The sequence below is a fragment of the Vitis riparia genome, chromosome 2, assembly GCF_004353265.1.
Source record: "Vitis riparia cultivar Riparia Gloire de Montpellier isolate 1030 chromosome 2, EGFV_Vit.rip_1.0, whole genome shotgun sequence".
Lineage (NCBI taxonomy): Eukaryota > Viridiplantae > Streptophyta > Magnoliopsida > Vitales > Vitaceae > Vitis > Vitis riparia.
The window spans coordinates 16,321,201-16,336,501 of NC_048432.1; the positions used below are offsets into that span (position 1 = coordinate 16,321,201).

The window sequence follows — 15,301 nt, forward strand, 5'->3', positions numbered from 1 at the left end:
TCTTCAATAAAGGCTCAATAACAACAATCCATATGTGAAAAATTAAAAATTAAAAAAAAAAAAAAAAACCCATCAATTAGCATGTTCTAAAAATTCAGACATTCTTTTTGGATATGCAATCAGAATATATATGTGTGTGTGTATTCATATATATATATATATATATATATAAGAGAGAGAGAAGGGTGGTGCAAAACGCAAAAGGCTTAAGCTCACCAAAGCACACCAGGAGCATACAAAGGGAATCAAGCAAAAAGGACAAAGAAAGGGGGCAAACAAAGGAAAATATCACCTGCCCAACAATTACATAGTTCCAAACCAATCAACAAAATCGACCAAAGACAGAGACTTTCCTTCCATATGATGCCTATCATAATCCAAAAAGGAAAACAAAAAAGAGGATTTTTAGCAATTGATCCAAGAATTCCACATCTTCAAATGCCCTTCAATTTCTTTCACACCAAATTGGCCAGAAAAGACACAATGGGGCAGCTAACCAAGCTTTCTAGCACCTTTTTCCTACTCGAGCCCCATTCTAGTTTAGCAACATCAGCCTAATTGAATAATGCATCACCTAATGTTGAACTAAATAGGGAAAAAACCAACTGCTATAGGAAACCAGCTGTAACACAATGTAGAAGCATGTGGTCAATGGATTCAGACATGACCTGAAAACTAAAAACATCAAATATGAGTGGTGTGTACAGATTAACAAGACAACAAAATTAATCACTGAAATGAACAAGAACAGTCAGGATATGCAACTTAGAGACATATCGAGAACAGCAGCAGCAAAGACACAAAAAAAATAACATGAATGCTTGGTAGTTATGTCCATACCATGGATCTGACAGCATTTGTAACTGCAGGTGGTGGTTCAGGCTCAGAACTAAGACTAGGTCTTTCCAGAGGCACAGCATTTCTAACAAAAGGGTGCTCCAATAGCCGAGCAGCTGTGGGACGATGCAATGGGTTTACAAAGTCCTTGCCCTCCTCTGAGAGATGATCCGGTATTGTGGGAAGTTCTTTACTGTTACCAATCTTAAACATAGCAGCAACCTTTGGAGAAGAAGGTAGAATGTAAGAGAAAAAATGGGTCAAGCACTCCAGTATGTCTAGCATGTCAATGCTCTCACTGAGTTATGAATATAGTTACAATAAGAGACATTGATTAAGTGCAATATTTGGAAAATAAAAAATACAGTTTTGAATGTCTACCCCTTCATACTGGCTCCAAGGTGGTTTTGTTGTAGCCATCTCCAAAACCGTGCACCCAAGACTCCATAAATCGACCGCAAGATTACAGCCATTTGAGTTCTTTATGACCTGAATGACAAATTCAATCAAATATGTTACTAGAAAGGATTGTCAAGAGCAGTGACCAACAGTACAAAAATGAAAACCAGGCTGACCTCAGGTGCCATCCAGTAAGGGCTCCCCTTGAAGGATAACAGACAAGATTGTCCAGTAATCTGCAAAAATATTTGAGTAAGCTAGTCAAGAACACACAGCTCATTATTGATGTTTACAATAGAATTAGATTTAATTCAAACCAGGTTATCAATCACATTTTCCGATTTGGCAATTCTCTTCCAAACCAGCCTCTTTTCATTTCTCTTTCACTAGGCTAAACTCAAAGTACTAACATCTGTGGTTATTGGATTCTTTTTTTACTGATTAAGCAATAAGTCGATGTAAGCACCTAGTTTGGAACCAACAATACTAACAAAGGACATTATTGCCGCTGAAGTTTAACATCTAAAGTGTCAAATAGATACACAGGTTCTTCGTTCTAATAGTTTCAAAGTATTTAAGAAAAAATGCATGTGAATACTCTTACATGCTTTGCCATTCCAAAATCTGCCAATTTCACATGGCCATTGGGATCCACCAGTATATTTGCTCCTTTGATGTCCCTAAACAGGATACAAAACTTACCTAATTAGCACAGATGTTCTAAGATGACTAAAACAGATGAGATTCATTGGGGGTGAGTAATGAATGATAGCCTAGGATAACCAAACCAACAATGTAAGGTGATCTGACTTACCTATGGACAGTGTTTTTAGCATGCAAATATGCAAGCCCTGACAGAATTTGTTGAGTATAACTATGAAAAGCTATTTCACCAAACTGGCCATACTCTTGAAGAAGTTTATATATGGAACCACCAGATACATATTCCAAATATATGTAGAGTTTGTCATCCACCTGTTCAAGGAATATAGCCAAGGAAAATTTCACATAAGCTGAAGAATCAATCGCCATCTAGTGATCTAATATAATGTAATGCAGATGAAACTTCAAAGGACAATACATAACCAGATGCCAACTTTTGGTACAATGCCCTTGTATAAGCATCCAACATTCAATCAAATGTTTCATTAACTGCAGACTACTGGCTTAAGTATAAAGTGACAGTGTACTGCAACTTCATAGAAGCTTCAGATGGTCGAAATAAGCATGAGAGAAGATTCTTTAGAATGATTAACCAATGGAATAGGATCACATCAAACTTGCAAGAGCATGAACAGCAATAAAGACAAAGATTACACAAGACTTACTGTCTCAGATCCATAGTATTGCACTATATTTGGATGACTTAAGCGACTGAGGAGCGAAATTTCCTGCCAAATAGCACTGATAAGTTTATAATTTTTCCTTCAACTGTGCAAGAAGGTGCAAAAAAAAAAAAAAAACCAGTTTTTTTCTTCAAAACCAGTAAGTTTCCAGCATATCTACTAGAGAAAACTTACTTGGCCCAGCTGCTGTGCACTTTCCTTTGACTTCGCATCATCTGAAAATAATGTAACCTCCTTCATTGCACACATCTCCCCACTTTCACTAAAGTCCAAGCAAAAGAAAAAAAAAGTCAGATATATAAAGAATAATGCACAAGAAATAGCAGATTTTTTTTTTTTTTTGATAAGTAAATGAATTTCATTAAAAAAAGGGGGAGAGAGACGCTAAAATAGCGACTCTAAGTATACAAAACCTATACACCCGCCATCAAAGGCCAAAAGACAAAAAGCCTATTGCCACAAGCCTACTTAGAGCCCAACCAATCAATAAAGTTAGCTATAGTTAGAGGGCAATCGTCTATGAACAACTTAGCCTCAACCCATAAAGTAAGAATAAAAGATTGTTTCAATCTCTGAATTGTCACCGATTCATCCTTGAAAGCCAATCGATTCCTCTCCTTCCAAATCGTCCAAAAAATATGAAGAGGAGCAGCTCTCCACACCTTCTTATGATTTTTGCCCATGAAAAAACCATTCCAACTCAGAAGGGTCTCTCTAACTGAAAAAGGCAAAACCCAAGACACCCCAAATAAGGCAAAGAGAAGATCCCATAACGCCCTCGTCCTGGAACAATGAAGAAGGAGATGGTTTATGGTTTCCTCTTTCTCAAGACACATAAAACATCTATTTGCCAAGGCCCATCCTCTTTTCTGGACTAGATCCAATGTTAAAGCTTTGCCCCACGTGGCCTCCCACGCGAAGAAACTAATCTTGGGCTGCACATTCGCATTCCAAATAAAGCTTGAAGGAAACAAAGATGCACCACCCGCTTCAAGAGATATGTAAAGAGACTTGACCGAGAATTTACCGCTCTTGGTTTCAGTCCAAGATACCGTATCCTCCACATCCTCAATAACTCTTTTACTCTGAATCCTCTCCATAAATCTTTCTGCCTCCTCAACCTCCCAGTCATTGAACACTCTTAAAAAACAAGGGTTCCAACCCCCCCAACCCCCCTCAGCCAAGGGATCCCATATATCTGCCACCCACGCTTCCTTCTCAACCGTCAAAGCAAAAAGAGAGGGGAAGGTCATACACAGAGGAGACTCCCCACACCATCTATCCCTCCAGAAGCTCACCCTTCTCCCATTACCAACTATGAAAGCCATCCTATCACTCACCAACTTCCAATTCGCCCTAATTCCTTTCCACAAACCCAAACCATGAGCCTTTCTCACTTCCCGTGAGCACCATCCCCCTCTAGCTTCTCCATACTTCCCTCTAATCACTTGATTCCACAATGCCTCTTTCTCATTTGCGAAACGCCAATTCCACTTAGCAAGAAGAGTCTTGTTAAGGAGGGAAAGGCTTTTGACCCCCAAGCCTCCTTTCGCCTTGCTTAAACACACCAACTCCCATCTTACTAAGTGGGGCTTATGATCCAGATTGCCCCCACCCCATAGAAAATCCCTTTGGATTTTCTCTAATCTTCGTCTAACTGAGCTTGGTAAGCACAACAATGACATTAAATAGATGGCTAGATTCGATAAAGTACTACGAATGAGAGTCGCCCTTCCTCCCTTGGACAAGTATTGTCTCTTCCACATAGTTAACCTTCTTCGGAAGCGCTCTTCCACTCCATCCCAAACTGTGACTGACTTAAAAGGAGCACCCAGGGGCATCCCCAAATAGGTGGTTGGAAGACTACCCAGACTACAACCAAACTCCTCAACAAGATCATCCATACTCTCCACCCTCCCTACTGGAATTAATTCACTTTTTTCCAAGTTTATCCTCAATCCTGAAGCAGCCTCAAACCACATGAGAAGCCATTTGAGGTAAGTCAACTGATCTTGTGAAGGTTTACAAAACACCAGTGTATCATCAGCAAACAACAAGTGGGAAATTAGGACCCCTTCTTCGCTCCGACCTTTTACCCTACAACCAGATAAAAAATCTCTCTCTACTGCCCTTTTAATGAAAACACTAAAGACCTCCATAGCAATGACAAAGAGGTAGGGGGAAAGGGGATCGCCCTGCCTCAAACCCCTGGAGCTTTGAAAATAGCCCGTAGGGGTTCCATTGATCATCACTGAGAAACTTGTAGTGGATATGCACCACCGAATCCACCTAATCCATTTCTCCCCAAAGCCCATTTTCTTCATGATTGTGAGAATAAAATTCCAGTCCACTTTATCATACGCCTTCTCTATATCCAATTTGCACAAAATGCCGCTCTCATTATTCTTGAGGGTCGAATCAATGGCTTCATTGGCTATCAACACTGAATCTAGGATTTGTCTACCTTCCACAAACGCCCCTTGAGCTTTGGAGACCACCCTTCCAACCACTTTTTTTAGCCTATTGGCTAATACCTTGGCCAGCCACTTGTACAAGCTTCCCACCAAGCTTATAGGCCTATAATCCCCTAAAGCTTCAACCCCTGCTTTTTTTGGAATTAAGACTATAAATGTTGCATTTAGGCTTTTAACAAATTTGCCATTTTCGTGAAACTCCTTAAAGAAGCTCATCACATCAGCCTTCACGAAATCCCAAGCAAAAAGCCAAAAGGCCATAGAGAATCCATCTGGCCTCGGGGCTTTATCCCCATTACAGCCCACTAGGGCGTCAAAAACCTCCTCTTCCATAAAAGGAGACTCCAATGCACTAACGTCCAAAGGCTCTAACATCTCAAACTGCAGCCCAGATACAGAAGGTCTCCATTCCCCCGGGTTAGACAACAACGTCTTAAAAGCATTGACGATCTCTTCCCTAATATCATTCTCCTCCGTGAGCCACGCTCCGTTAATCTTAATTTTGTCCACATTATTCCTCCTATGTGCGTTGGCCATTTTGTGGAAAAAACCGGTATTTCTATCTCCCTCTTTCAGCCACACTTCCCTGGATTTTTGCCTCCACGTGATTTCTTCAAGTAAGACCCATTTTTTATATTCTTCTTTCGCTTCGTTTCTGGCTTCCAGCTCTTCCAATGACAGTCTGCTGGTTTTCTCCTTTGCATCCCAATACTCCATTTGCTCCAGTGCCGTATTCTTTCTATATTCAACCCTTCCAAAACTGTTTCTGTTCCACTCCTTCAGCTTAGCCTTCATAAATTTTAATTTTTCAGCCAAGATAAAACTTGCAGATCCACTGAATCTGCCTTCCTCCCACCATTGCTTCAATAGCTCCTTTACACCTTCTGCTTTCAACCACATATTCTCGAATCTAAACGGGATAGGGCCTCTTCTCATACCCCCACCATCCATAAGAATCGGGAAGTGATCGGACACGGGTCTTGGAAGGAGAAACTGTCTCGCATCTCCAAAATGGCTATCCCACTCCTCATTAACCAAAAAGCGATCCAACCTTGAAAACGACTGGTTGCCCGCTCCTCCAGTCCATGTAAAAGGGCCCCCCACCATGGGCAGATCCTTTAACTCCAGCTCTTCTTTCACTTCTGCGAACCTTCTCATAATTGAGTTCAATCTCCCTCCTCTGTTGCACTCTTCCGATCTCAGGATGGCATTAAAGTCCCCTGCAACGCACCACGGCCCATTCCAAAGCCCCTTAATGGCCCCCAGCTCTTCCCAAAAACTCTCCCTCTCCCTCCTTAAAGTTGGCCCATAAACCCCTGTAAACGTCCATATAAAACCATCCTCGCAGCTCTTAAAAGTGCACGAAATAGAGAACAGTCCTTTTTGCATGTCAACCAACTCCAGCATCCTGTTGTCCCATATCACCACTATTCCTCCGGCTGCACCCCTTGAGTCTATAGCTCCCCATTCAATGAACCTGCCCACTCCTAAGCTCCGAACAATGCCCGTGGACATTTCCTGAATCTTGGTTTCCTGTAGGCAGACCAAGTCCACCCTATTTTTCCTAATCAAGGCTTTGATCACCTTCCTTTTGTCGCAATTATTAGCCCCTCTTACATTCCAGGTGAGCATTCGGAGCTTCATTTAGACCTACTCGTGCTTCCCCCTCCTTCTCCTCCTCCTCCACCTCCAATATAGTTCACAGTCCATTCCAATTTTCTCAATTCTCTTTCGAATTTTGACGTCTCTAATTTTCTCCTCTTTGTGCCATCCAAATTACCTTTTTGTATCTTCCTCTCTTTCATTCTCTTGAGCAAGAACAATATTTCCCCTTCAAATCCCTCCGTCGGCATTCCTAGATAGCGGCTAAATTTAGCCAGGCTACTAGACTGCCAACACAAATCCCCCTCTTTGCCCCTCTCCTCCTTGTCCTCATGGGAGACTCTTCCCAAAACCCCTCCTGATAACTCCTCGGTATTCCCAGCCTCTCTACCCACCATGTCCGAAACCTCGGCCTCCCTTCCGTCCGCCAAAATCATCCGTAGCGGGTCCATGACTGCTCCCCCTTCGTCATCTGAAGCTGTTCCCCGGTCGGAAGCCCTAGCCATGACGACACCTTTCCCGTCCCACCCAGAAGGAGTAGATAAGAGAGAGATATCCCGTTTCCCCAGAGACAAGAAAGGAGAAGAGGTTTGATCGGAATACCTGGAGGCCTCCTCCAATAACGCCTCGTCAGTGATTTCTGAGGAATTGACGGCCGGACGAGGCGATTCTAGCTTGGACCCAAACAAATCCCCCTCCTGCTCTCCGCCACCACTGCGACGCCCATCGGGAGCCCTAACCCCTTTTGCAATCTCCAAAATGGGTCTTCCCTCCCCCACCTGGCCTTTAAAAAGCTTCAAATTGGGCCGGCCCATTTCCTCTGATTTTTTAATCCCTTGGCCCTCCGCAGCGGGCTCTCTTTCCCAGCCCGATTCACCTTGCCGGCCCAGTGGCATATTTTCTCCAGGCCCAGAGTAAAAACTCTTCCCCCCAGCTGAAGATCGGTCTCCTGTTGACCCGTCAGCCTCTGATACACGAGAAATAGCAGATTGCTTAAATTAAATAGACAAATGCAAGCAATCACTGAAAAAATATGCATCTTGAGTTCAGGGATTTCAAAAATCCAAAGTTCAATAATGAAGTCAAACAAAAATTACATAATGCTGAAACACATCATAATTACGAACAATGGCTGATTGTAATTTCAATTTTATGGCTTATTTATAGTGCAGAACTTCTGACTGGTAATAAAATTAATGTCTTACATGCAAAGATCAAATCAGTTATAAAATAAAACAACAATACCCTTCTCTAAAAATAAAGTTACGTGGGCATACATCCCATTTGGTCACAAACCTATTAAACCCTAGATATACATGCCCAAATGTGCCTCTCCCTATGAGCCGACCCTTCTTCCAGCGTGATCCCGGGCTAATTGGGTTTTCCGCCCTACCAGGACTTTGTGGTACTGAGGGAGTTGTTGATGTAGAATATGTAGGAGAAAAAGGACAAGAATTAGAAATTGTTATCAGTGGAAGGGGCAATCGGTTGCTTTGTTGCTTTCCATCATCAGGCCGGTTGGTAGGAGACTCTGCAGCAGCTGCTCCAGCTCGTGGATGCAGAGGGGTGACAGCACCACTCTGTATTCTGGAGCTGGGATCAGGGCTTGTCATTCTGGGACTTGGTATTGGAGAACACTCAGGGCTACACCTGCTGTGCGGCCAAAACAGCTGTCCTGACAATGTTTAACTACACTCTGTATTCAGAGCACGGTTCGAAGTATCGGCCGAGTCGTATCCTCCTCGATCTGAAACTCTAGACTCAAATCAAGAATCGTTTTAACCTCGGTTGACTCGATCTGGGTTTCCGAGTTGACTAGGTCAAGCCTTCCGAGTTACCAAAAGAAATCATTTTTTCACTTCGAAATCATAGCAAATGAACAGCAAGAACAGCACAAACCCTAGAATGTGCCAAAAGATCCCACCTCAACCACCAATCCACAAACCCCAAAAACCCAACAAATGAATCAAACCCATCAATCCATTTTCAATCCTCCCTGTTCAAATGAAACCAAAACGTCAACAGAGCATTCAACAAAAAACGTCACCGAGGATCAAAAAGCACAAATCTTCCAATGCCCATCAAAGTCCCAAGCCCAAAATAAAATAAAATAAAATAAAAGGAAAAACAAAAAATCAATCATAAGAATAGAAAAACTCATTTTCAGATAAACAAACAGGAACTAAGAAAAAAAGGAGTACATTTTCTGACACAAAGATCAAAAACAAGGAAACCAGAATAAAGAAAATCACAAAGAAAAAAATGGAAAAGAAAAATCAGTGGTACTTACTTGACATAGTGCTGTTTGGATCTAAAAAAAAAAGTGAAAGGATTCGAGGTTTAGGGTGAGGAAGTTCTTGTGCTCAGGCGAAATCAGCTGGCATGTTTAGAGGGTTGAAGGTTTGGAGGGGACAAACACAAAACCAAGTGCATTATATATATATATATATATATATATATATATATATATATATATATATATATATATATATATATATATATATATGTAAGGAAAAGGGCAAATGTCTCCCACGAGTCACGACTCAATTTAATTGGTGGAATTCTTTTTTAGCCGTTTTTTATTTTATATTACGTTTATAATATGATATATTGTATGTTTGTGACCTTCCACACGGTCCCATCCCCAACTGACCAGATTTTTGTCCAATTCTCCCTACTTTAGATATTTCTATCCCTTCTTTTTTATTATTTTCATTACTCGACTTAAAATCATATGCTTCTCTCACTAATTTTATCCCATCTACCTTTTCTTTTGCTGAAAAAGACATTCAATCAATTTTGTGCATTTCAATTAAATTAAATGAATATTATGGATTCATAGTTTGGGAGCCATTTTGCTAAATGGGTTTATCATTTACTAGTTAAGATTAGGTAATCCGATTCTTTCCTTGTTTCTATTGCATTCTATCTTATCGTATTACATTCCATCATATTGAAAATCACTGTAAATATCTCTACTTCTCATTTATTGAACTTTATTAATAATAATTTTATTAAAATTATTTTTATAAAAAAATAGTAAATGAGTATAAAAAAAATTTAATAATATTTTATAACTTATTAATTTATCAAGGTATTTTTTATTTTTTTATGAAATATTATATTTAATATCACTTTATCATAATTAAACAAATTAAATATTTGATTTTATTAACTAACTATTTTTCATATATTTTGTTTAAATAAGGAAAATTCATAAAAATTTGCCTATTTTTCCAAAAATATAACATGTTTAAGGGGGTGTTATATGAAATTACATAAGTTTTTCTAAAATGTACAATCTTACATATTTATTAAATTATTAATTTAACACATTGACGCAAAACCAATAAAAATATTATTTAATAAAAAAATGGAATTATTATTTAATGAGACATCATAACATTAGTGGCTCAAATGTACTTGAACTAAAGGTAAGTAGTACACTAGTATTTTTGTCGTCTTAGTTGTACGGTGTCACTTACATTTTGACTGTCCAAATGGGCAGGGTTAATTTTAATAATAGTTTTTGTTTGCTTTTTTCAAGCATTTATGGAGACAAAAGCTTATCTTAATAATCATTTTTGTTTGCTTATATCACTTCTTCATCATATTTAAATAATAATAATAATAATGAATTTCTATATCCACATTATATACAATTCCAGTTTTATTGAATAAAGATTCATATGTTATATTATATTTGATTACACATAAGTGGAATAAAGTAAAAAATAAATAACATAGATAAAAAATAAAAGTTAATTGGATTCATTTGTTTTTATAAAAATGCAATAATTGTACACATATTTAAAAGGTAGTAACAAAATGTTCATTTATTGGTAGGGTAGGGTGGGGAAAAGGTGAAGTGTATTTGGAGCATCCAAGTTGGATGAAGAATTGGAGACGGGAAAATGTGAAAAAGGCGGAAGAGAGAGAGAGTGAAGGGGGTGGGGTGGAGGGTGGGGGTGGGACTCAGGTGGAGAAGAGAAGGCCTAAAAAACCTAAAAATCAAAGATTGCCCTTAAAAGGAAAAACTTTTCAATAATCAAGACCCATGACCAATCATGAAGAAGGAGAAAGACATTGGTCTAACCATGAGTGTTGGGGGTGTATAAGAAAAGAAGGTTGAGGGCATCACTAATTGCAGAATGGATATGGAGTGCCTTTGTGGTACCGTTGGGAAAGCAACAACAGCTGTTGCCTTTCTCTTTCTCTGCTTTTTTAGCCCTATCTCACCGTGGTGTAGGTAAGTCCTATGATTGAATTGGTGATATTGAAAAAAAGGGTCGTGGGTGTGAATTGGGTATTTGGAGAAACTGATTTTTTTAACTATTATTTCATATGATAATGATTTATTGTTTTATATATTAATGGTGTGATATAAATGATATGTAGTGCATTATTTTATATGGTAATGGTAGCATATTTGGTGTATTAATTTCTTATTAACAATCTATTCAAACCATTTAATTTGTTATTATATTAATATTATTAAAATCATTTAATCAAAATTAAAAATGGAATTGATAATTGAGTTATGTCTTTTAGTAAAAATATTATTATATGTGAAATAAAATAATTTAAATTTTTTAATATTATTATATATTGTTTTCTGCAAAGGCTTTATAATTGTTTAAATAATGTTAAATGTGAAATAAATTTTATTTTATAATTTTTTAAACCTATTTAATTATATTTATTTTTCTAAAATTTTTTATAATATTTTTGTAATTTTTAAAATTTTTTAATTATCATATTTTGCATATCATCGATACAACCACCGAACTGTGCCAGACGGGGGCATCACAGCCGGAATGGGCCAGGACCAGAGTGGCCTCCCCAGGATTCGAACTTGGGTCCTGTAGACCTTAAGGCTTAGGACGTTACCCTCCTAGTAGCCTTAAGGCCTACAGGACTCAAGTTTGAATCCTGAGGAGGCCACTCTGGTCCTGGCCCATTCCGGCTGTGATGCCCCCGTCTGGCACAGTTCGGTGGTACGGCTAGCCAGAGCCAAAAATAAAAACAAATGACGTCTCAACAATACCGAGCCAAGACACGGAGACCGATGTGCTTGAGGACCGTCCGAGTTAATGACCAATACTACGACTTTGAACCATGTTTGACATCGAGTTGTCTGGAGCACTACAAAAGCGCCATGAACTGGCAAATTTGGCACGAGTGCTTAAAGGTACCCATTTAGGTGATGTAAAGGGAATCTGATTGTTTAACAAAAGATTAGCTGGACTCAATGCTTCTCTTGGCTTCCTCGGGGTGAGAACAGGAGATTGATCCTTGTGCATTACGCTTCAACAAAGGTAGAGATAAACTTGTCAGAACAGATTGCAAACAAAAAGGAAAACAAAAAGAAAAGAAGTAGGAATAGGAAACACAATAACAAAGCAATAATACAACCACAATGGGTCAAGCATCACAGCCATGGAGAAACATCATGGCTTTTTAACAACACATGCAAACTCACCTGGAAGGGCTATTCATAGTGGTTCTGTTTCCATTCTCATAATTAGAAGTAGCATAGTGCATATTGACATCTCAATTCCATGATAATAGACAAGTGACCCTATAGTTGAATATAAAATTCAAGAGAATTTCATAGTCCATTCAAGAAAGATGTATATCAACATTCAGATAATTGATGCATAGAATGCTATCTCTTTCCTCAACACATGAGCAACATCACAACCACTTTGTACCAGGATGTAACAAATGTTTTTCTGCAAATCCTTTAATAGAAAAATATCTCAACCTTAGTAATGAAAAAAAAAACCACAAAATAGGAAAAACAAAATCCTTTAATTTAAGAAAATTTTGACTATTATTTTCTAAAGAAACAGAGAACCCAAGAAAGAGAGAAAGAGTGTTTACCTTAGGTTTTGGGTTTTCAGAGGGTGAGGTAGGAGTCGTCGCCAACATTGGATTTTTATTTTTTCGAATGAGACCAATAGGTTAGGGCTTTTTGGGTTTTCATAATCAGAGGATAATGAGGCAGAGAGGTTTTGTAATGAGAGGAAAAGGTTAGGGTTTTTCGGTTTTCCTATGAGAGGAAGATAAAAAAAAAAAAATCATTCAAATAATCACACCAGAAAATGTCCATCTGCAAATCGCCAAAATTCAAAACTCCAAGCTCCTTTAGCTCATTTTATAGAGGTGGAAGATCTACCATGCCTACTAAGCAGGATAATTAATCATTGAATATCAACTCAACTTTTTTTTAGAGAAAGCATCACCAATGTAGGCCCCACCAAAGGCCAGTTTATTTTTGAACAAGTTAATTCCATAAATTCCATCATTTGGAATTATAGAATTTAATTCGTACTTATTTTAAAACATTTCAAAAATCAAGAAAAATGTGAAGAAGGCTTACCCAAGGGAAAAATGGCAACCAATTTTGTTAAAAATGGAAGGATTTTTGGAACCTAAAAATCTTAAGGGTGAGAAAAAAATGTGGAGTTGGGATTATTTAAAAAAAAAATCTAAAATCCGAAAAATTATTTGAAGGAAAGGATTTGGAAAATTATTTTCAAAAATCAAGGATGATGAATGGAGAGATGTCACGTGGCCCAAAGGTGGCGATGCACAAGGCGCACCATGCAAGAGTACTTTCTTCTGGGCTCATTCTAGAGAAGTATTCCTTCTCTTACTTCTCTCCTCAACGCAGTGGGCCTAGAATATCAGCTTGGTTTGTTGATGCTATTATCTTCATGCGTCCATCACTGCTAAAGCCATCAAGCTAATCCAATAACTCTAAATTTGTCTGTTGCACCTCCCTGCCTCCACTCATTTCACTATCAAACCGCTTTGTGTCTATGGCATCAATTTCATCTTTAAAAATGATGCAAGGAGATTACTCTTTAGCAAACTGAAAGACATCACGGACACGTTGCGCCCCATCCCTAATGAACACCTAGACAAGTTGAAGGCCTGCTAGCTTTGGAAAAGTGGCATTTGTTTGAGCCGCGCATGCAAGTGGCCAATAAATATATCATTCAGACACTGCTTCTTATACCCTTCTGCATCTTCTGGACATTCGCTATCTTCTGGAGTAGAGATTTCCTTAACTTTTGATGGTTTCACATGTACCGACTGAGACTCTTGGTGGGCTTCATTGTTTAAAATTTTAAATCTACATCCGTCTTATCAGATTCTTCAATCTATTCCCGCTTTGCCGCTTCCGGATTAACCACCTCGTTATCGTTCTGATCACATGCACTGTAATAAGTATGAACTGTTAATCTTTATACGTTTATAACATATTCCTTCGCATACCGATCACCGTTTGGCTTATGGATTCGATCGCAGTCGCATTCCAGGCATTGCGAGACACCAGTGTATAAAGCCGTTCCACGAGGCTGTCTCTTCGGTATTTGAATTCTATTAAGCAACTCTGTCCTTGATTCACTAGATTTCGCGATTTTTGAACCATCCATTGTCACGTTTTCCTTCCTGGATGGTCATGCAGCGACGACGAGTAGAGCAAGTGCGGAATCGGACCTGGCCATGTACATGGGACTTGGAGAGTGGATTCGAATGGATGAGGTGGTGAAGCGATGGATGGAGGCATAGGTATGTGGTGGGTATGGGAAGAGTGAAAACGGGTAGTGAGAGAAACAGGCATGAAAAATGGCCATGCATGCATGAGGATAAATGGGTAGCGGAGGAAGTGGGCTTGCAGGGTGTTGAAAGAAATGAGTTCGTGGGTTGAATGGAAGGTGGAGTAGATAGACATGAATGGTAAGAAAGATGGAGAGATGAATATGGTAATGGGTTCGGCAAAGTGGTGAGTTCGTGTGAGATGAATTGTGGGTGATGAGAATGAGGGATAGAGAGATGAGTGGCAAGACGTTTGCAAGACGACTCAAGTTCATGGAGAACGGAAAACAAATGTGTGGGGAATGCATGGCAGAACCGATAATGGAAGGTAGTGAGGGGAATGGTTTTAAGGGGTATTGGAAAATGGGTATGAAGATGGGTGTGAAACAATGGGTTTGATGGAGGATATGATGAATGAGAGATGAAGAATGAAGTAGGTTAGAGAGTATTAAAGAGATGGTGGTATGCATGGAAGGTTGGGGAGGATGAGGTGGTGAGCTTGGGTGTGGGTATGGTTACGGGCATGGTGGAGTGTGAGGTGTGATTAATGGAGCATGACGATAGATGGAGAAAATGGGTATGAGAAGGGTGAAGGATGAACGAAGGATGACCATGTAGGCATGAGACTTCACATATGTGAGGAAAATAGGCAACAAATGGATAATGAATGGAAAGTGTGATAGGAGAAGTGGGTTAATGGGTTTTGAAGAAAAGGGTGATATGCGTGGGGGCTTATGAAGGATGAGGTGGGTAGTAAGAGCATGGGTGTGGTGATGAGAGCACCATTCCTACGTGCATGCGTGGGGATGGATACAACAAGGAGCACTTACAGAAAACTAAAGCGTCGTCACCCAAGCTCTCATGGGAAAAGATTTATTCCTCCCTCAAAGCACAACCTAAACCTTCACGATTTATACAAACAACTTCTTCACCTAAATTAATAACACCAAAGCATCTTTATTGCCACTGTATTGCTTAATGAACCCAGATGACAACGTGATCCCAAATAGTAAAGCTTCAATGCAGTCCTGT

General features: G+C 39.3%; 1 pseudogene; it reads right to left on the reverse strand.

Moving 5' to 3' along the window:
• Positions 1 to 15,301, reverse strand: part of LOC117905273 — a 98,572-nt pseudogene that overhangs the window by 3,513 nt on the left and 79,758 nt on the right.